We start from the raw sequence: 23,103 nt of genomic DNA, 5'->3' as shown, positions 1-23,103 counted from the left end.
AGCAGTGTCTGCTATTTAACCCCTTCATTACCTTAGCGGTTAGCAACCAAGGTAATTAAACTGGCTGTAATTTTCTTTTTATTACACGGGATTTAATTTGTGGGTCTCCGGAGGTGAAATAAATATGCGGGTCAGCTCTGGAGACAATTCTGATCTTGACAGCGTTTGGTTTGCGAGAAAAGAATATGAGTTTTATAGTAAAATATGCATATCGGAATTTAGTGAATAGCAGTTGCTGGCAAAAAATGCGACTTTGTGCATTTTTTCAGATGCCGCACTACTTGTTATAGCCAGAGTGTTATTGCACGTTAAAAAGCGATCTTAGTGCAATATTGCCCTGATATTGAAGCTTTGTGAATAGCTAAACATGCAATATCGCTCTAGAGGGGCACTTACTGTATAGTGCATTAATGCATGATCAAAATGTAGGGAATAAGCTCCTGTAATATAGTGTAATATATCTTAGAAAAATTGTGTGTTCAAATGTATACACACCTTTTGATGTGGGCTTTCTGTCTACACTGTATTGTTCTCACTGTCTACGTTCCTTCAATTTTATATTTTTTAGTTATTCATTATCCTGGTATTTTTTATTGACTTTTTTGAAGGGTAAATAGAAATAAAAGTTATTTTATTATCGTTTCTATGAGTGTCCAAAAGCGAACATTTTTTTCCGGGGGGGGGGGGGGGCTTTTTGTTCTCTTTGCATACCCTCCATTCCAATATGTATGTATGTCTTCATTTATATAGCACCATTAATGTACTTAGCACTTCACAGCAGTAGCACACGTGACAATCATATAAATAATAAAAACTACAAATAGCACACAATGGGAAGAATAGACATAAAAGTAACATTAGGAACAGAAATCCCTGCCCGGAGAGCTCACAATCTAATTGGTAGGTAGGAGGAACGTACAGAGACAGTAGAAAGGTGTTCTGGCAAGTTCGATGTATGAGGTGTAAAGTATCGGCCACAGAGCTACTCATATGCATATATACTGTATTGTATCTGATATAGGTCACAGGGTTGCAGTCTTCCTCTGATAATCATTATGTGAGGTAGGCGATCCTTCATGTTCAATTTGTTTCTGAATACATAAATTATCTCTATAAGTTGAGCTAGTGAGTGATTCGATCTCTACAAGTTTATTACTACTGTGCATTAATATCTTAAGATCTCAAAGCCTTTACTGGACTCTATTTTTGTGGCCACTGGGTCTAATATTTTTACATTTTATTTTGAGCTGAGTTCAAGGTATTAGCTGACAATGGTGTCCAGTTTAAAACATTTTTACATTGAAAGATTCTGTTTATCGACCCTTCATATCATTGCCATAAATGATGGCTTCAGAATCTGTTGGCACTTTTCAAATAAACGATAATAATAATAACGAATAAAAGTAGGGAGGATTGACACATTACTGGTGATATTGTATAATTAGAGCTGGTCAAAACTTTACCATCTGAGGTATAATCAGAAAGTATATTAGAGAATGCTACTGTAACGGTTTTTCTGGACCTGCCTGACCCACCCAATCTCATATTGGCCCCTGTGGTCTAACCGGTCCCCATTACATGATAGTGTCTGGTGGTGCACCTGTTGGCAACAAGACTCCTGAGTCTCCCGCATGATAGTTTTTGGGGATTGTCAACCCAGACAGGCAGCTGAGGTAGTGTGTGTGCGAGTCCTACCTACATACAGTGCAGCGCCTCCACCTCATCAGGATCTCTGCAGTTGCTAGGAGATGGTCCTGATGAAGAACTCCTCTGGGTGCCTTCCTCTGTAGAGTAATTGCAGACTCACACACAAGGGTGTCTTTGATCAAGGGCATCTTTATTGCTGTTGGTATGGGCAAGCTGCCCCTCACAGTTAGCAGCTTAGCCGCACATCGACCATGGTACTTTCCCTTCAAAAGTTCCGCCCTCCCAATGGAGTTGGATCACCTCTCCCCTCAGGGAGATCACCACCTGTGCCAGGTCCCTGGACTCAGTGTAGGCCCGGCCAGCCTTGCTGCTGCTGGCCCTTGAGTTAGAACGGTGTCACTAGTTGATGCACTAGTGAGCACCTTGGCCTTTAGCTCTGAACTCAGCCTTGTAGGACACACTTAACACTCTTACTTGACCTTCAACACTAACTTTGGGCAGTGCTGTGCTTAATATACCTTAGGAAACAGGCACATCTCTGATGTCACTAATGGTGGACTCAGAGCATGTTACCACTCCCCTTGAATACATATGACACCTCACCAGGGTGTGAGGGCAAACCTCCATGATTGATGCTGGCAACCCTGTAACTTACCAGGCTTACTGCCAGCATGAGAGAAAACTGTATGCCATTTTACAGCATGGCTACACTACCTTAATAGAAGAGGCAGGGCCGTCTTAACAGCATTATAGGCCCCCGGGCAAAGTAGTGCACTGGGCCCTGCCAACTCTCTGCTACAAGTTGTAATTTTTCTTCTTCTACCAAGTTAGCGGGAGATTTGAATGCGGTGATTGATTTGAGGCGGGTGATCGGAAAATTAGTGTAAAATCCTGGTCTGTGCATAGATTAGCATGGGGCCCCTATGCTTGTGGGGCCCCCGGGCAACTGCCCAGCGTGCCCATGCATTAAGACAGCACTGAGAAGGGGAAGTACCAGGAAGTGGGAGAGCTTAAGTGTTACATATAATGGGGTTAAAAAAAGCTAGAACATATAAGTTCAACTTTATCCGAATGAAGTAACTCCAGACTGACTAGTCAAAGATGTGCTTTCTTCTGCTTAGTAAATACAGTTTGAATAAAAAATAAGGTAATTTTAATATGAGAAGCCACACCTCACCTCACTCACAAGACACCTTCCACGAAGCATCTTCTGGATCTGGACAATGCATTTTACAGCTTTCAGGTATCTAGAAGCTTAGTAAATATTGTCTGGGATGGGATTTATTTTTCTATTATTCGCAATAATCAATCAATTGCCAATCTGGATGCCGACACACCCAGTGCACTAGGCGTTTGTAAAAGGAGTCAGTTTAATGTAATGTCACCACGACTCGATGGCAAAAATCCAAGCAGGTTTCTTCTCAGTTTAGAATGTATTACTTTACTAAAAGAACAGGATAGCAGTAGGACTGTTACAAATAAATATATAAAAGCAATCAAACATATAGACTATTCATTACTACGTAATTCGCATCATAGTCATACACATAGACCACACCCCCTAATCAATATTATAATTTCAATAATTCACTAGGGTTTCTTATTATTTTCCTTCATCAAACTAGATTTTTTGTGTTCTAAAATATTTTTTTTCTGTCTCTTCATTGTCTGGTCCAACCAAAATATATTACCCATCTTGACCTTGCTTTAACCAACTTCGCAGCTCTGATCCACCCTTATATTCTTTATTTTACATTCCAATCTTCCTACTGAAATATATTGCTACAGACACAAGGTGCCCTCTGAAAATGTTGGAACACTAAGTAGAGTATAAGGTCTTCTCTTAAACATATATTCTACTCGCTCTTCCTGGCGATATCAAAGGTTTAGCAGCATATAGTGAGGTATGTAAGAAACATATGATGAGGTAGATAGTATAGCAGTTTAGAATTTAAGAATGATACCACAGTATGTGCTAATTTCACCCTCTCCTGTCCATGTACAGATGTAGCCAGCCCGGAAGGATTAATGCTGCCAGCGGTCCCAATGCAAGGAATGGCCCCCTGAAGCGCAGTCGCGGCAGCCACCTCCCCCAGTGCCTCGGCTTTTTCAGCATTTTATCCGCAGCGCCAGAGAAGATAAGTCTGGCCATATCTGTAGGCTAATATTTTTCTTTTCTCTCATGTGGCAGTGGTGATGTGAATCTTAAAATCAAGTTGTTAATTCACATTCCCACCACGTACAAACTTAAATTTCAATACAATTCAACCACCTAAACCGTGTTCATACGCAGTCCATGTTGTAAGCTAACCCTGTATGATCTTCTAATGACAAATGAACCCCTATGGGTTCCAAAGCATTTGTAATCCAGCTACCCTGATGAGTACAAATAAAGGTTGCTGACCCCAGGTTTTTATTCAGTTGTTAGCAATACCGTCTGGCACGTTCAGTAACAACCTATGTAAATGGAACCAAATCCCATTGCAGTGACAATTGTACACAGCCTCAGTTTACGCAGTCATCAGAAAGTCCATGAATCTATTAACTCTTTGTTCTTCAGTTACCTCACACTACCTTTTCTGGTGATTAATTTGCATCACAATATTAAGTATCATTCATACAGAACAAAAGACAAAAAGGCTCAGTGCTACATCTAACTTGACATATTACATAGTTAAATACTTATCTTTATATCTTCTCATAAGGGTAATTTAGTTCAATTCTTTGGCCAAAGTATTTTAAGCCTACACCCACATCATGGTATGGCACATCAGTACAGTAGGTCCTAACAATGTTGCACCTGCAAAAAGCTCTCATAACCACCATACTGGAGGGGAGCTGGCTTTAAAGCTGCAGTTCAGTCTTTTTTTTTTTTTTTTTTTTTTTTTTTACTTCAATAGTTTCATGTGTGCAATCTCTAATTACCTAAAGAACTGTATAGCTGCAGGTCAATTCGTTCTCCATGTATTGATAGGTCGAAATTTGGTGACATAATTAGTGAAGGGATCTGTTTATATTCTGCTTGTCAGTCAGTGGAAGCTCATGAATATTCATGAGCACTCCTGCACTGACATGTGCTAGAGGGAGGGCAGGGCTGACAAAGGGGTGTGCCAGGGCTTGTGCCAGGACATGAAGGGGCAGTGCCTTAGCAAATGGCTGTTAAAATAGAATACAAGAAAATTGGTCTTTCAAAGTTGTTTTTTTAAAAACAGAAAATGCTAAAAGTATTTTTTCTTACTACAGAACTGATTTATTAAAAAAAACACACATGCAGGATATTGACTGGACTGCAGCTTTAATAGGCAGCTTTTCCTCCTTTAGAGAAATTATGAGAGTTTTTTTGCAGGTGCAGCACACAAATCTTTAACTGTGTCAGCTACTGTATGCCTTGTAACTGGTTGAGCTGGCATTTTCTTCTCATGGCACACACTGTATACCAATGTAGCCCCCTTTCCTGTGTCTAAGGGAACTACGTGTGCTGCCGTTACCTGTGGCTCACAGAAGGCCTGAGCTTCCGCAGCTGGGAGCCTGGGGTGAGCTCTCGTTCTCTTAGGTGTATCGCCACCACCTGAGAGGGATCCCAGCACAGCGGAATACCCCCTTTCAGGACCACTTACAGTGAAATGATACACACAACAGTATATAACAATTGGTTTACTGACAATAGAATAACGATACAACGGTACCATACAATATAACACACACAATACAATAACAACAGCACAGGGTGGGTGTCCCCCAAAGTACATAGGGTGCCCTCCCCCAATGAGAGTCATTCCCACCCACGTGTAGGGAGTAGCCCTACCCCTGTGGACCATTGGTGCACTTTACCTCCCTGGGCACTCATGTACCGCTGAATGAGCAAAAAGGATCTATCTGGTCCGTATAGGCGTCCACCACTTGAGGGAGCTCCAGCTGGAGGGTGTCCCTTAATGTCTATAGTTGCCTGTGGTCTAATCCCAGACAGCAGGCTGCAGCTCACCGCGTGGCGTCTCTTCAATGGTGCTACATCTGACACTATAAGGCTAAAGGGTAGCGTCCCTGTCTGGTGTCTTCCCTATAGCAGCCACAATCTAGAAGGAGACTTAGGACCTAGCTGGGATCTAAGGGATAAACCTAGTCCTAATCCAGGGGAGCACTGCCCTCTGGACACTACCTCAACGGTTCTCCACTTATTCCAGCTGCCAGCAATTGCCTGTAACTGCCTGTGTCAACATTCTACCTGCATGTCCCTCAGGCTCCTGGGACATGTAGTCCCTTGTGGAGCCTCTCTTAATATGGCCGCCACAACTCTGGGGACTGTGCATTCGCAAAGAATCCACTGCGCATGCGCGAACCTAAAATAGAGCTTCTCGCCTCTCTGCGCATGCGCACAGCTGCAATTGCGCATGCGCGAACTAAAAGATGGAGGCCCCCCGCTTGCCAGGTACGCCACGGCGTTCCACCACTCCCATACACTGGAGCCGGCCCCCTCCCCGGCACCGGAGGTAAGAGGGGACACGGCTACATCAATATACTGTAAAGAAATAAAATAACTTCAGATACAATAATTAAAATGATAAAATGAATATAAACAGCATTTGCTGTAGGACAGAATTCGAAGACAAAACTCTCTTGTACCATGATAAATGTGCATCCCTGTGTAATTCGTGTGTAACATGTGATCTTAATTGTATCAAGTAAATATTTCATTGTGTCACCTATGCTTTGCAACTTTCTCTCCAGTTGAACAATAGTATTACAATGAATAAACCTCCGTCCTCAGTTTTGCCCTACGTGTTTCGTCGTAACATGCGACTTCCTCAGGGGAAGTACTGCCAGTACTGAAGATACCCACTAATATCTTCCTGGGACCACTTGGACATGGTGCACTGTATGCTGAAAGTTCTATACCCCCGGGACTGATATCGCGAGACTTCAACCAGGAAGTGAACCAGTGTGGACGCACACTCCTGGCTCCGTGGTGGAGGTTCAGCGGTATCGCCACACGTGGACCTGTGTTCGTGACGGAGTAACGGGTGAAGTTCCTGTATAACCGAGAACCTTGCTTTTTTTGATTTTAATATTGTGAGTGGCCGTAATCTGGGCATTGGGCCTATATTAAAATTATTTACAGAATTACGCTATGGGAGCCGCGCTGTTTTCTTGTGTTGCTATATATATATATATCCATTTATATATATATATATATATTGGATTTATATATATATAAATCCAAAAAACACCCAATACATATAAAATCCCCCAATACATATAAAATTTTCCAATACATATAAGCAAAACCCAAGACATATAGACCCCCCTAATACATATAAAAAAATACATATTTAAAAAAAACACACAACAAAAAAAAACAATATATAGAAAAAAAACAATCCATAGAAAAAAAAAACCAATACATAGAAAAATACATACCCTCGGCAGCCAGCGGGCCCAGGACATTTGACCCAGCTAGTGACATACAGTATGTGAGTTTGAGAGAGTGGCTGTTAGTATAGGGTAATGGCAAAACCAATCTATTTCTGAAGTAAGCAGTAGAGATTGTTGATTTGTGTCAAAATAAGTGATGGTGGGATGTGACTCTATCATGATTAAAAGATGAAGGGGATATGCTATTTGCTAGTGTTCATAGAGAAGTCTAAAAGATGGGCTAAAAAAATGCTTAGTGAAGCAGGGGAAATATCAAGCAATAATGTTAACGGGTCAATTGTTGGAGGGGTTGAAAATAAAAAGGTTTGGAAGCAGCACATGAATAAAATATTTCCATGTGATTCAGTAAAACAGGCAGACTAATACCTATAATCTACTCTATCAGATCTTTTAGGATAAAATAAATTCTTATATACAGTAATTGGGTAACTCATACTACATTTATTCATGTTTTGCTAAAAGTTTATTCAAGCAATATTACTATTTATATTGAGAATAGAAATGATAAAACAACAATTTTGTTTGATGTTCGCATCAAAACATTATTAATGTTTAACCAAAGAATGTCATATAATATAATGCAATGGGCATTTGGTTTACCCAGAACATTTCAATTATAATGTTTTTTTTGGTGAAAAAGCTTTTAAAGAGTTCAAACAGAGAAACATTAGGTAATGACACAAAATACACAATTTGATCATCTGTAAGTGGAAGAAAAAGAAACCGTCATTTTTTTAATACTCAATGTATAACAGAATTTACAAAGAATAAGAACGAATATACATATATAACAAATTACACCAACATTATATAAATAAACATAGATTGAAAACATGCTAAAAACTAAAAAAAGAGGAAGGGGAAGGTGTGGGGGGGGGGAGCCCCAGTTTTAGCCTGCTGTCTCAAACTCCGGTGGACGTCCAGCCGAGGGGCTAGGCAGCGGCGGTAACCTTGGGTTGACTAGGATGGGGGCCAGGGGCAATCAGATAAGTGAGGATAGTGGGTTCAGACCTGGGATCGCTGTGTAGGAAAACCATGGTTCCCAAACCTTCTGAAATTTTATTTTTTATTTTAGGAAGTGTCAGAAGATCGTTCTGCTTCCAGAGGGCTGCTATCTCAATTCTCATGGCAATGATTATATTTGTAATAAGTTTATTTTTGGCTCTGGACAGATCGAGGAGAGGTCTATTAATAGGAACAGGAGGGGGTGGATGAAGAGGTAGTTGCCCCGGGGTGGATGGTTAGGCCTGCCAGGAAGGTTGCGAGTGGAGTTAACCTCTTCACTACCATAGCAGTGAGAACCACATAGTGGGTTAACCACTCCCGCTACTTACCCGAGAAGCCTAACCACCCACCCTTTGGGCAACTACCCCCTTCACCCAATCCCACTACCCCCAACAAACATTAAAAAACACAACAACCCTACTAACCACATCCTCTACCCCCAACAACCCCTCCTGCCTCCATACACACAGTAATGGGCAAAATTACTACTATCCAGATATGGATAATTATCTATGAGATTACCTGGACATATCTTGGACTTAAACACTATGGACACAATAAGTCTGGGCCCATACTCTATCCTTTATTGGATTTATTCCTAGCTATGCAGATGATATTGATGACTGCTTCACAAAACCTTGGCAACTCTGGCTTGCATACACATCCACCTCAGCTGTGGCTTTGACTGAGCATCCCCTATGAACAAATCTCTTCTCCCCATACCATTGTACAAGTGATCCTTCTGTTCATACTGCTTGTGAGCAGCCACATTGCAAACGGTTCTGTGATCTGCCAAACTGCGCTTCCTGGGCTCCACCCTCTGGATGGGATATGGATATCTAAGCACAGCTCTGTTTTTTTCAATTGCCCCGGTACTGCTGCTGCATAGATGGTGACCACATTTGATGAGTACCAATCGTTCAACATCAGCGCATGGATAATGGACACCTTCAGGAACGTGCATGGAGACACCACAGCTGACTCCTAAGTACTAGTATGTTAGGCCTCCATTTTCATGGACCTCTCCATTTGCTGAATACCTGATGATGGCCATTTCTGACTGTGCCCTTAATTACTATGTTTACTATAGTTATTTGTATTCAGCTTCTTATTACTACATTATGTTAAATTGCTTCGTCTTCCTTTTCAGCATTACTGGGTAATGACTCTGAATGCCATTTTTAACTTGCCACTGTATTTGGGTTATGTTTTTTTTTTTTTTTTTTTTTTTTAATGTTTTTCTTGTTTTACTGATATCCCTTTATTGGTTGTGTAATGGCCTAACTAACATATTCTTTACATGTGTGCTAGGGTATTTAAGGGTTCGGTTCACTGCTGCATAGGTGTTCTTGAGAAAGGCTCCAAACATCGAAACGGAATACATTTTGATTTTTTTTCATTATGGAGTGCCTGTCTTTTTATACTATATATATGTACACACGTGTTACATGTTGCTTGAAGAACAGTTTCATTTCCGTACAATGGAACAAGGCCATAATTATCTCATCCACAAGAAACAAGACAGAGAAAACCTCAAGAACTAAATACCCGTCAACTTACAAGATTTTTATGAAGACATCCACTAATGTGATCCAACAGACTGTGGACTTTGCTCAGCCTAGAGAACAAGCAGGATTTTGCAGTGGATACAACACAATGGACCACATTGAAGATGTACGTACAAGTAGTGGTATGATCTGCCACTCTGCTTAGGATTCAAAAGCTTAGAGGAAGCATTTGATCCTGTCTATACCCCCAACCATTTCAAATGTGTTAAGAAGACAAAATGTTGAAGTGTGCATTTATGAGAATGCCACATCAGCCATTAGATTACATTAAGATACAAGCAAGATAGGGATCAGCAAACGTCTGCAGCATCGGGAAACCATGTCACAAAAGTTTTTCATAGCAACACATGAAGAATTGTTAAAGACAAAGTAAGATATGGTTCAGATTTTTATATTAAAAAAAAAAATAGTGCACTGCTAAAATAAATGCTAACATGATATTACAATAGTTATAATTGAAGCGGTCAGTAAATAGGTGTATTCTGCAAGGTCAATTGCACATTGAGACAGTAGCAGACTTCAAATCTTGCCAATATGGTCATATATAAATGTAACCATGCTGTAAAATGGCTGCAGTCATCTTTCCTGCTGACAATAAGGCCTGGTAAGTTATGGGCATGCCAGCAGTTATCATGGAGGTTTGCCCTCACACCCTGGTGAGGTGTCATATGTCCCATAGGAAGTGACAACATGCTGTGTGTCCACGGTTAGTGACATCAGAGATGTGCCTAGGTGATATAAGACACAGCACTGTCTAAAGTTAGTTGAGTTCCTGTTGTTGGGCTGCCTCTGTTCAGTAAGAGGCACATGGAGGTCTGCAACATTGTTGCAGTAGTCTGATGCAGAGCTGTGAGTCTGGCAGCACAAGGCAGACAGAGAAAAGCTGTTGGAGTGTTATGTAAGAGACTATGAAAGTCTGAGTGCAGGCTTGGGAGGAGACAGCTTATAAGACTGTGACCAGGGACCTGGCACAGGGAATATATCTCCCTAAGGGGAGATAGGGAATCCACCAATTAAGGGAAGACATACCTTTCAGAGGGAAGTGCGGTGAGCATGAGTGGCTGAGCACACCCACTGTGAGGGGCAGCTGGCCCACCGTGCAATAAAGATGTTGCTGATAAAAGAAACCCTTGTGTGTAAGTGTGGAGTGATTACACAGGGGGCTGCACCACAGAGGAGTTCCTCACCAGGACCATCCACAAGCTCACGCTGGGATCCTGATGAGGTGGAGGCGCTGCACTGGATATAGGTAGGACTCAGCACACTACCTCAGCTGCCTGTCTGGGTTGGCAAATCCCCACACACCATCATGCGGGAGACTCAGGAGTCCTGTAGCCAACAGGTGCACCACCAGACACTACCATGTAATGGGGACTGGTTAGACCACAGGGGCCAATGTGAGATTGGGTGGGTCAGGCCGGTTCAGAAAATCCGTTACATATATATATATATATATATATATATATATATATATATATATATATATATATATATATATATATATATATTAAGTGTCTCAAACTAGAGCATTGCTCTAAATTACATCACTTTGTGCAATCTATCAAGGTGCTTTGTCCTATATTTGCTCCTGGGAGCAATTTAAGGTGTGATTATTCTATATGAGAACTTAGAGGAGAAGGAGATAGTCAGCACTATATTTTATGTACTGTAGTGTATGTATCAAAGAAATATAAACAATGGCACCCGCAGCTGGTGAAGTATTTCTTTGTGCCAAATAAATCTGTCTGGTTTAGGTTTACCACTGATTTCTGCCCTGAAGAAGCCGACTGCTCATAAAGCCTGTATACAACACTACAGGGTTACTGTAGGTCATATTTTGTCCAGGGATTTCTGCCCTGAAGAAGCGTTTTCGATCGCGAAACCCGCGTCGGCAAAATTTCTCAGACGTGCACGCGCAGGTTCTCACTTACACCGCACTTCACTGACCTCGCACGGTGAGTCTCTGCTGCTCCCTGCAACTGCACCATATACAGTTTTGTGAAAAAGAACGTACACCCTCTTTGAATTCTATGGTTTTACATATCAGGACATAATAACAATCAACTGTTCCTTAGCAGGTCTTAAAATTAGGTAAATACAACCTCAGATGAACAACAACACATGAAATATTACACCACGTTATGATTTATTTAACAAAAATAAAGCCAAAATGGAGAAGCTACTGTATGTGTGAAAAACTAAGTACACCCTTACTGCTTCCATAGGTCTCCAAGTGTGCCCTAACGTACACGTGGGACCTCCATTAGTTAGAAGGGTGAACTATCTCTATATACACTAGCTTTCTATCTGAGGGATGGTATTCTCATACCCATTCATGAATATGGGTTGCCATCCCCCTTCTCTGTGACTATGTGCGTTCATCTGTGTGAGGGAATCTGTATACAAGACTTAGATCATTCCCTCTACTTGGTGGTATCTGTGTACCCATTTATCAATATGGGTTGCCACCAATAGATGTATATACATTACAAGTTTACTGTATATGAGACTTTTATTACTCAGCTCCTAATTTTTGTCTCGGGATGTATGGCTTTCACCTACACAGAATATCTCCAGGCAGCATCACTACCTGCTGACTTCTCATAAAGCCTGCATACAACACCCGGTTTATTAGGGTTACTGTAGGTCATATTTTGCCCAGGGATCTAATATTATATAGCTACATATCACTAACCAACCGGTTAGCTGATAAACCTATGCTACTATAATCCTTTTCTATTCTGTACCTGTTACTTAGCTTGGCTCTGGGCTTCAGGGTATTGACTGAGTCCTCTGACATCCAGAGTTACTTTAGGTGAATTACCAGATGTTTTTTTCCCCGATTACCTACTGACTGAGTGAGGATGCTCTCAAAGTACAGAATCCGTTCGAATCACAACGCGACGGGTCATATTCACTATAATTTGTATCATGACCCCCAAGGCAGGATTACCTAAGAATTTAGAGCAAGGCAGTGTTCCAAGTACATGATTGTGCTGCTTTAGTTAACAAGTGTGTACATTATCCTGTACTTTGCCTGCATTACTGAGAACAGGGAACATCAACTTTACTCATTATAGATTCCACATGGGCTTCGCTGTATACGCATACATTGAATAAGAAATAATCAAACCATGGACGCAAAAAATACACACGAGTGTTCAAACTTCCAGATTTATTAGATACACACTCGCGAGTGAGATATTAGACTGATAGATGATCGCATGATTGAGACAAACAATCCTTCTGATCAACTGTACATAGGTCTTAATGCCTGTATACAATAAGCTATTCTGACCTCTAAACACTGCTCAACAATAAGATCAGATAATTATTGCAGCTCCCTATTCCCTCTTCTACCTACACTACAAGCGGACCCTTTTGAGGGACCGCTTCACAGTGGGCGACTAGGTACTGTACATTACCGGTCACCCACTATTATTGTCAGGATCCTGAGTGTACAATGTACTCAGCACTAGATCCACTGTGCGTTCAGTTTGTCATTTTAACACCCAATATTTTAGTATGTTGTATTAAATAAACTATTTTTAATTACGATCATTCATCAATCAGAGCGTGAGCTGGAGTGCTTGACTTGGGTCACTATTCTTTAAGGTATTATTAGCCCTATCTACCCATGAGCACCGCCCACATATTAGATTAAGCAGTAGCGGGGGCTCCCCATTGTTCTCTAGGTTTAGGTAGCATTAAAATCTGCGTTTAAGAAATAAGAGTTATACGTTTTTTTCATACATTTACTGTGCTGTGGAGCAAATTGCGTCCTCTTTTCTGCAAAATGTCATTACAAACAAAAAAAAAAGACTGAAAGGTTTATGCACAGCTCCTATATTTAGGAGCATGACAACATGACAGAGATTATCCAAATACACATTTTGTGTGACTCAATTTTGTCTGACCGGTAGAATGAACGAGTTGTATATACCACTGCAATTGCCTTCTTGTCTGCTTTTTTATATTTTTACAGTTTGAAAAAACAAATGTTTTAAGCTATTTAGCCACCAGTATAGCAGTTGGCCCCATTATCTGTGTTAATTAACCTATGTGCTGACCCTGTATATTGCAATTTTAGGATACAGTAAAAACTTTAGAAGACTGCAGCTGCATGAAGAGATGTAGGAAGAGGTATCTAACAGTAAACCCGCAAAGAAAAATGCAATTATAAAGTAAGTACCAAAATGATAGACCTAGAAATTAGGTTTAAGATAGATCCACTAGGATTATTGGGACATTAAAGACAATTGATTGGACTCTCGTGGAGGCTAGAGTGCAATAACAAATTAGATTAAGGACATGACGAAAGGAACTGAATGAGTTAGTCTGTGACAACTACAGTACTGTATTCAATGGACTTTTGTCTTTTTTCAACCTAATCTACTATTTAACTATTGTATGTAATGTGGTTAATAAGTGATGGAAAATAATGAATCCATGCATATTAAATAAGTGTGAGAAAAACTTAGATAACACTGGGCTGATACTGTTGCCCATTTCAGATATACTTAGACCTTGTATGGCACTCTAGGTCTTCTGCTGGTGCCCTGCCCATGGCTATGGCTCCTCACAACCCAATCAATAAATAGTTGCATTCAATCAAAACAGAAACTTTTTATGGCAGTCGATATCTTTTGATGTTTCCAAAACAAAAGAACTGTTTGCTTTGTCAGACAGTATTTATCTATTTAAAAGGGGTTGGAGGAGTCAAACACCGTTATTTATAGAAAAAAAATATTATAATAACACTTTCCTCTCTAGTGCTAATCCTTCGCTGATCCCGACGTCTCAAAGCTAGATCCAAGTAGACATGCAAAAATTAGAATGATGGAAGAAGCACACAGGAGCCTTTCTGTAAGTAAACTTACTTTGTATCCAGAGCATCAGAGCAGGTATATGCAGAAACATAACTTTTCAGGACAGACACGTCCTTTCCTCAGACCATACACCTTATTGCATAAGTGAAAACCACATGTATATATACCCCTCAGGGCTAAAAAAATTCACCACATACCCTTCACCTGTGTTAATTGCTGGGCAGCCACTGCAGCCTCATTACTTCCTGGTTTGACGTCTGACATCATTGCGCATTGTGGGCATGGTTTACCACTGTGACAATCAATGGATTTGTTGGCATATGTTTGCTTTATTGAATTGTACTGTATTTTATTTTGTGTTTGTTTCTAATTTTTAGGTAGACCATTCATTGCGGCAATCCATTCCCATATTGTGGACATGGTCTACCACAGTGACAATCAATGGGGTTATTGACTACTGTGTAATGTATTGTACTGTTATGTAAATGTTATTTTATTGTGTATTTATTTTGTTTTGAAAACAAATGGGCTAATGTGGTATTAGCCATTTTTGGCTACTACTGCGTTTGCCCATTTGTATGTGTGGTGATGAGGGAAGAGGGGGTGGGGGGTATGGGTAGTATCCCCTGGGGACGGTGATAGCAGGTGGGGTTTATCCCTTAATTACTATAGCGGTTAATAACCGCTAAGGTAAATAAGGGGTTAGAGGCCAATAGCTTTTTAATTTTAATGTTGCTGCCCACGGAGGACGAGGAGGAAGAAGATGAGGGTGGCCTTCATCCTGGCACGGGTAAGTACAACTTTAATTTACTATATGCTGGCTGTGTAATCTTTTAATTTTAATGGGCAAATGCGCTAATATCCTGATGTGGATAATAGGGATTTTTTCCATTACTGTACTGTATACAGTATGTTGGGGTGGGGGCGTTGTTGGAGGTAGAGGGGGTGGGTGGTAGGCTGCCTATTCATTGCCTTTGGGGTTATCTTTGCTCCCATTGAGGGTATAGGAACCACACTGGCAATCAATGGGTGTGTTCGATAGTATTGGTTGTTGTATTGTATTTTAATGTTTATTGGGGGTAGAGGGGATGGGGGAAGGTTGGATTTGACTAGTGTGGGTGGTTAGGAAAAGTAGTTAACCCCTTCATTACCTTAGCGGTAGTAACCGCTAAGAAGATAAAGGGGCTAACTCCTCCTGCAACACTCCCAGAAATCCTAACCACCCACCCTGGGCAAATCCAACTTTCATCCACCCCCTCTACCCCCAACAAACCAGGCACTGATATTTAACCCCTTCATTACCTTAGTGGGTAGCTGCTACGGTAATGAAGCAACCTGTAAATGTATTTTCATTACATAGGATGGAAGCATAGGGCCTCTGGATCTGATATTAATGCACATCGCGGATCCCCAGATCAGAATGTGCTAGAAGCAGCCACAATGTGAATCTCTGAGCTACCTGAATAGTTCTATCTGGCAAAAAAATGCAAGTTTGAGCCATTTTTGAGCTACAACACGCCTTGTCTGAGCAGGAGCGGGACCGATTCTATTATGTGTGTCTGGGGGGGATTGTATTTTTTGTCTGTGGGGGGTATTGTATTTTGAGGAGAGAGTATTGTATTGCATTTTGGGCCAGGTGGGTGTTGTATTTTGTTTGTGTGGGGGGCAAGTGTGTGTGTGTGTGTGTGTGTGTGTGTGACGAGGGATTGAGGGAAAGGGGGGTAATTAAGTGATAGTGGAAGGGGGAGAGTGTGAGAGGAGAGAGGGGGAGGAATAGGGAGATGAGGAAGAGAGAGGGGAAGAGTGAGAGACAGAGGGGGGAAGAGAAATACATGGGCAGAGGAAGGGACTCATGAGAAGGTGTGAGAGGGAAGATAGAGGGGGCTCGTGGGGAGCTTTGAGAAGGAGGAGGGCTTTCAAGGCCACCGACATGGGTGTGGGGGGGGGGGGTCCAGGACAAAACTCTTGTCCAGGGCCCCAGGAAATCTGTCTGCGGCCCTGCTAAAGCCAACCCTGCGAGTGTGCACGCCTGGGGATCCTTGTCGTATTGGTTTGTGTTTCATATGTATCTAAATGCCTCTTCTAGCAGAAAGATAACCTGTGTGCTTGTACATGTTCTATTTGTTTCTTGAAACTGTAAAGAGGTTTGAGCTTTGCACAGGATTAGAGGATTGCTTTCATTTAAACTTACAAAGTAAAAGCAGCAGTTTGGTTATATATCCTACATACTCTCTGGCACACAGTAAAAAGTTCAATATAGATATAATCTCCCTAGCAGGGCAATATATACAGCACTGTACAGATAATTACAGTCCTTTTAAGCTTCATGTATTGGGGCTTTGTCTCACTCTTAGGCCGCAGGCATGGTCAGAGCTTAGCCGCTGACCCGCGCTCACGTTTGTCAGTGAGCCCCTGCAGCCGCAATGAGAGCGGCTTTAGCAGGGGCTCGCGCACGCTTCCGCAGGCATGCAGAAGTGTGCTGACTTTCACCCGACAGTCGGATTTTAGTTTGAGCTCTGAGTCCGCTCACGTGACACCAAAGCAGCCAATGAAGACGAGGTGAGTGGAGCAAGGGGAGAGATGTGAACGGGGGAGAGATTTCCTGCCAGCGGGGTGAGTTGCTGCTCGGGATGGGGGGGAGGGGGGGCGGTAAGTGGGCCAAGGGGACAATATGGTGCTCTGGAGGGGGAGTGGCCCAAGGTACCGCCTCCCGCCCGCCTCGCAAGCGCGCTCACTGCCTCACCGGCCAGGCCAGGCAAAAGCTCTTGCTGGTGCTGGCGAGGCACAGCGTGAGCGCGCCTCAGCATGCGAGACTAGAGTATGGACGCAGCCTTACGCGCCATTAGGCTGCGTCCCCGCTAGCACTGAGCGGGCGGCGCTTGCGGCGGCTACTTACATATATAATCTGAAATGGGCAACAGTACCAGCCCAACGTTATCTACCTTTTTCCCACACTTATTTAATATGCATGGATTCATTATTTTCAATCACTTATTAACCACATTACATACAATAGTTAGATAGTAGATTAGGTTGAAAAAAGACAAAAGGGAGGATACCTGTGAGATACTGGAGATACCTCTGAGATACCGGAGATATGCTAAAAGCTACACATGTATCTAATTATTTTAACACTGTTGGTCAGATAAACAATGATAACCTAGGAGACAGATGTGAAAGATACCTGGAGGAGTGCTGAGGCTGTATTTATTTATTTATAAAATATTTTACCAAGAAGTAATACATTGAGAGTTACCTCTCGTTTTCAAGTATGTCCTGGGCACAGAGTAAAACAAATAATACATGATTACAAGTACAGTTACATAAATGAACAGGGTATACATTATATACAAGACATTGCGTGCACAGTTAAAGAAAATATATATTATGAGCGTATGAAACAGTTACAGACCAGGTTAAAATGTGAGACAGCCTTAGATTTGAAAGAATTTAGACTGGTGGTGGATGTGAGAGTCTCTGGTAGGTTGTTCCAGTTTTGGGGTGCACGGTAGGAGAAGGAGGAACGTCCGAATACTTTGTTGAGCCTTGGGACCATGAACCGTCTTTTGGAGTCTGATCTCAGGTGATAAGTGCTGCAAGTGGTAGGGGTGAGGAGCTTGTTCAGGTAGCTGGGTAGCTTGCCCATGAAGAATTTAAAGGCAAGACAGGAAAGGTGAACTTTGCGCCTAGACTCTAGTGTTGACCAATCTAGTTCTTTGAGCATTTCGCAGTGATGTGTGTTGTAGTTGCATTGGAGAACAAAACGACAAATTGAATTGTAGAGGGTGTCAAGTTTGCTAAGGTGGGTTTGAGGTGCCGAGCCATATACTATGTCTCCATAGTCAATAATTGGCATTAGCATCTGCTGTGCGATATGCTTTCTGACCAGGAGACTTAGGGAGGATTTGTTCCTGTAAAGTACCCCTAGTTTGGCGTAGGTCTTGGTTGTCAGGGTATCAATGTGCATCCCGAATGTTAAGTGGGAGTCAAACAATAAGCTCAGGTATTTAAAACTAGTGACAGGTGTTAGGGTGGTGTTAGCGTTGGTTCTAATCAGGAGCTCAGTCACTGGAAGCTTTACAAATTTAGTCTTGGTCCCAAATACCATTGTTACAGTCTTGTCAGTGTTTAAAAACAGTTTGTTTTGGGAAATTCAGTTTTCGAGTCTCAAAAAGTCAGACTGAAGTATGTGTTGAAGGTCAGAGAGGCTATGGCTGTGTGCATATAGGATTGTGTCATCTGCATACATGTGTATTGAGGCTTCCTTACAAGCTGTGGGAAGATCATTAATGAACACTGAGAAGAGTAGGGACCCCAGAACAGAGCCTTGTGGGATATCCAGGGGGTATCCAGGGGGTTGGAGTTAGAGCCTGAGATGGACACATGTTGGGATCTTCCTGATAGGTAGGACTGAAACCAGTTTAAAGCATGCTTCCCTATTCCAGAGCTCTGGAGTTTGTTAAGCAGGATAGCATGATCAACTGTGTCAAAAGCCTTTGCAAAATCTAGGAATACTGCACCAGTGAGTTGTCCCCGTTCCATTCCACACTGGATTTCATTGCAAACTTTTAGCAGGGTAGTTACGGTGGAGTGTTTGGGACGAAAGCCAGATTGGAATTGGCTAGGGAAATTTGTTTTGGTATAGAAATCGCTTAGTTGGGAGTGGACACATTTTTCCATGACTTTGGTTAGAATTGGGAGAAGTGAGATTGGCCTGTAGTTTGAGACAGTGTTTTTGTCCCCACTTTTGAAGATTGGGACAACTCTGGCAGTTTTTCAGGTCTTAGGGATATGGCCTGCAGACAGGATAGAGTTGACTATGGAATCAATTGGTTTGGCAATGGCTGGGGCACCAAGTCGTAGGAACCTAGATTGTAGTAAGTCAGGTCCATATTGGCTGCTTAGTTTTAGTTTGAGGAGCGCTTGTATAATCTCCTCTTCAGATACTGGGCCAAATTGAAAATTGTGGGCAGTGTTGGGAGGGGGTGGGATTATAGGGGTACTCCTAGGATGAGATTCAGGTTTGTGGTTTGGGCTGCGTTTTGCTAATAAGTTAGTGGCACACCCCACAAAGTAATCATTGAATGCATTTGCAATGTCAGTGGGGTTTGTCAGAGTAATATCCCACTTAGTGATATTACTTGGCTGTTGATGGTTAGGAGGCTGGAATATATTGTTGATAACCTTCCAGAAGTTAGCTGGGTTTGATGTATTTTGGTGGAGATTGTCAGAGTAATATTGTGCTTTTGCATGCCTTGTTTGCCTTGTGCACATGTTCCTCATGCATCTGTAGTGATTGAGATCCTTGGTAGTGCCAGTTACTTTGTAGCTTTTCCACAAGGCATCTGTGAACTGGTAGAGTGCTATAAGGTCAGGTGTAACCCATGGAAGGTGGGCCCCCCGTACCCTTATTTATGTGCAGCTTTATTTATATAGCGCCATCCATGTACATAGCGCTTCACTGCAGTAATACACGTGACATAATAATATGACACATTATAAGAATAAGCACTTCAGACATAAAAGTAACATTAAGAAAAGGAGTCCCTGCCCCGTCTCGTGTGAGGGAGACGGTAAATTGGCAATTTACTACAACATGAAAATATAAAGAAGAGAGTATGGGTACTGTTTAGGCACTGGATTATAGACAAGAAGAATGGGTTGGCAACGGCCAATATCACCCTAAGGTTGTTAGTGCGAAGTAGTACGGACGGAATAGTTGGACCACAAGAACTCTAGACATGGGACTCAAAGTTGAATAGTATTTTTAGAAATGTTTAAGAATGAAAAAATTAACTGTGCAGAAGGAGATAAAGAATAAGACATGTTGACATCAATCATTGTTAAATCAAGATTCCTTAACATATTTTCTCTAATGAAGCTTACTTTTTTTTTTTTTTTTTTTAACCAACATTTTCTTTTAAACCAGCACCACTACTTTTTGTTAAACTATTTCAACCACTGACTGAGCATACAGAAGAATACCTTGGGTCCAGATTTAGTTTAACACCTGAAATACTATTTAGCTCCATTTAGTAAACTTGGACCTTAGTGTAGTGGAGCAAAACAATTTATTTTTTTAGAGAGAATGAGTAATGGAGACCATTGGCACTCTGACTCTGTTCTGTGGCATCATCAACACTAGTTTACAAATAGGAAATCCTTTTAACTAGGAAGAGCTCATGTCATTGATTGAGAACATTCAGCAACGTTGTTAAATCCTTAAGTACCGAATTAGCCAGATGTGTATTTCAGAGCAAAAAGTGTATTCTTAGTTTAAGGGAATGCTTATATGTCAAAGGCCTGATAGCAGCCACAATACATGTGTCAATGAGTGAACTGTCTGTTTATATTTGCAGCTAATGACTTTAATTCAAACTCAACCCAACCTAGGCTTTTCCAAAGCAGTTCTGCAAAACAAACTAGAGCATACAGCGCCCTCTGCTGGTTTGATAAACACCGGTTACAACTTCAGCTCATTGATCCCAAAGCAAAAGGCTGTAGTGTAAAGCTTTCACCTACAGTACAATAGTCCCATTGACGTCCGCAGTGTTTCTTGATGCGCATGCACATCCCCAGTGCGTTCTCATGGTGCTTTCAGCAGGAGCAGGACTCGGGAGTTGCATCTGGATGCAAGAGAGAGATACTGTACAGTATGCAAGAGCCCCAGGACACTCTTACACGGGATAGTAAGTAAATCATTCAACCCCATGTCATTTACTCGCATGAAAACACAGGTCACTTGTTTTTATTTTAATTATATTTGTTTAATTTATTTAAAAAACGAAATTCTACTTCTGTATTTAGATGACTGGTTACAACTTAGTTTTCTTTTGTTTCTGTATCATCATTGTGGGGTCGTAATAAACCAGATGAAATTCTCTGAATATATACATTTGCACTTTTCTTACCTTGATTTTATCAGTTTTAAAAACAAATCCAGTTCATAACCCCCTGTTAATTTAGTCTACTAGGCTATCATGAAGCAGAGCTGTATTGCATAACATATTTTTATCTGTATTTAATATACAGTTTTATTTGCACATTGCTGATATAGGGTCGGGTAACCTACATATATTGTTCATTTTTTTGTAATGCAATAGATTTTAATTTTGCTTTGCACTACACCCTTCTTGGTCCATTTTAGGAAGAGTCAGTGTGTCTTGAACCTAAAGGCATCTAATAGCCAACATTTACAGTATAATAGGGAGAGTATAGTAGGGAATAAGGAAAGGGGTGACTTAGCCAGACTAGTTTGTTATTTAGCATTATGTTAAGCCGTTTAGGAAATTACATGGCAAGGTATGCTAATCAAGACGTTTTCTTTAATGAGCTGGCACATTACTCTGCATTATAAGCTTTACAAATACAAATAATTTCTCTGGATCTTTAGAATACCTGATTGTCTTTCCATGGGGTTAGAAAATGTGTAACCTCTTTATAGGAAGAGAGGAGAGGTACAGTACAGCAACAAGTGGTCCAAGTGAAGGTCCTGATTTCCAATCCTGCTGCTGTCTTGTTGTGTGAGGAGATAATTGCCTGCTTATTCTATGCTCTCCATGCATCAAAAGTGCCTGCACTGCATTGTAAATTGGAATGTGCTTCTACAATTGAAATGTTTCTTTTGTTGAACCTGGATTGTGTGATGAATGTACAATATTCTTATCCTTGTTACATTTGGAAATGATCAGGAAAATAATGCACTAATATGTGGTGCATATGTAGACACACCAGTTATATCTCATTATTTAGGGACTTACTTGGCATCATTTCACACGTTTCTATTTTATATATGAGGTGGTCCCTATTTTAGTGAGCATGCTTTCATTTACAGCTCCCGGAAAAAAAAAAAACTTATTTTCTGGCTTAGGTCATTGAGGGGGAAAAAAATGTCAATAAAGTACAACTTGCCAATTATGAGAAAAGTAAACCATGAACTCAGAGATAAAAAGAAGAAATAACCATTAACCATAATCTAGCATGTGCAACACGTGCGTGTAAAATCAATGACGAATTGAACAAAACTCTCTTTTAAATGCCTCACACATAAATAAATTATTGGTCAGAAGTGCCACCATATGGACCAGTTTGCAACAAGTACTAACACAAAGGGAATTGCAATTGCTGATGGGAGAATTCCTACACTTATGTTGTGTCTGAATAACATTAACCCCTATATACAATGCTTTCATTCTGGGAAAAAAATGTTTGTAGTAATTCCAGGTCACAATGTTCATGAATAAAAATAATTAATTAATGAGTGTATACTTTCGGATTGACTTTTTTTGCTTTGCATATTTCTGCTGGCTCATTGATTTATTCACCTGCCAGACTCATTAATTCATTGGCCTGGTCCAGCTTTCTTATTAATGTATTCATTGCATGAGGACGCTACATGAGGTACAACATTCACATATTTATTCACAGTGTGTAAAGTCTCATTCATGCATCTGTCCTAAAGTTTTCAAGGTGTAACACCGATGTAACGGCTAGCACAAATAAAAGCATTTCGTTAGCCACAGAACGGTATCGTCTATTAATTTTTTATTATTAAACTCAACTAATATATATATATATATATATATATATATATATATATAGTGTTCGACAAATCACCCAAAAAT

The 23,103-nt window shown here is 41.0% G+C and overlaps 1 protein-coding gene across 1 annotated transcript in view; it reads left to right on the top strand.

The window, feature by feature from the left end:
* Positions 1 to 21,020: 21,020 nt before the first annotated feature.
* The window catches only part of MRAP2 (melanocortin 2 receptor accessory protein 2), a 97,518-nt gene continuing 95,435 nt past the window's right edge, over positions 21,021 to 23,103 (top strand). The window contains exon 1 of the mRNA XM_075594819.1: positions 21,021 to 21,168. The gene's annotated coding sequence lies outside the window, so the exon portion shown is untranslated. The remainder of the gene's footprint in view (positions 21,169 to 23,103) is intronic.

Source organism: Ascaphus truei, chromosome 4, assembly GCF_040206685.1.
Source record: "Ascaphus truei isolate aAscTru1 chromosome 4, aAscTru1.hap1, whole genome shotgun sequence".
Lineage (NCBI taxonomy): Eukaryota > Metazoa > Chordata > Amphibia > Anura > Ascaphidae > Ascaphus > Ascaphus truei.
This window is presented reverse-complemented; position numbering and strand designations above follow the sequence as displayed.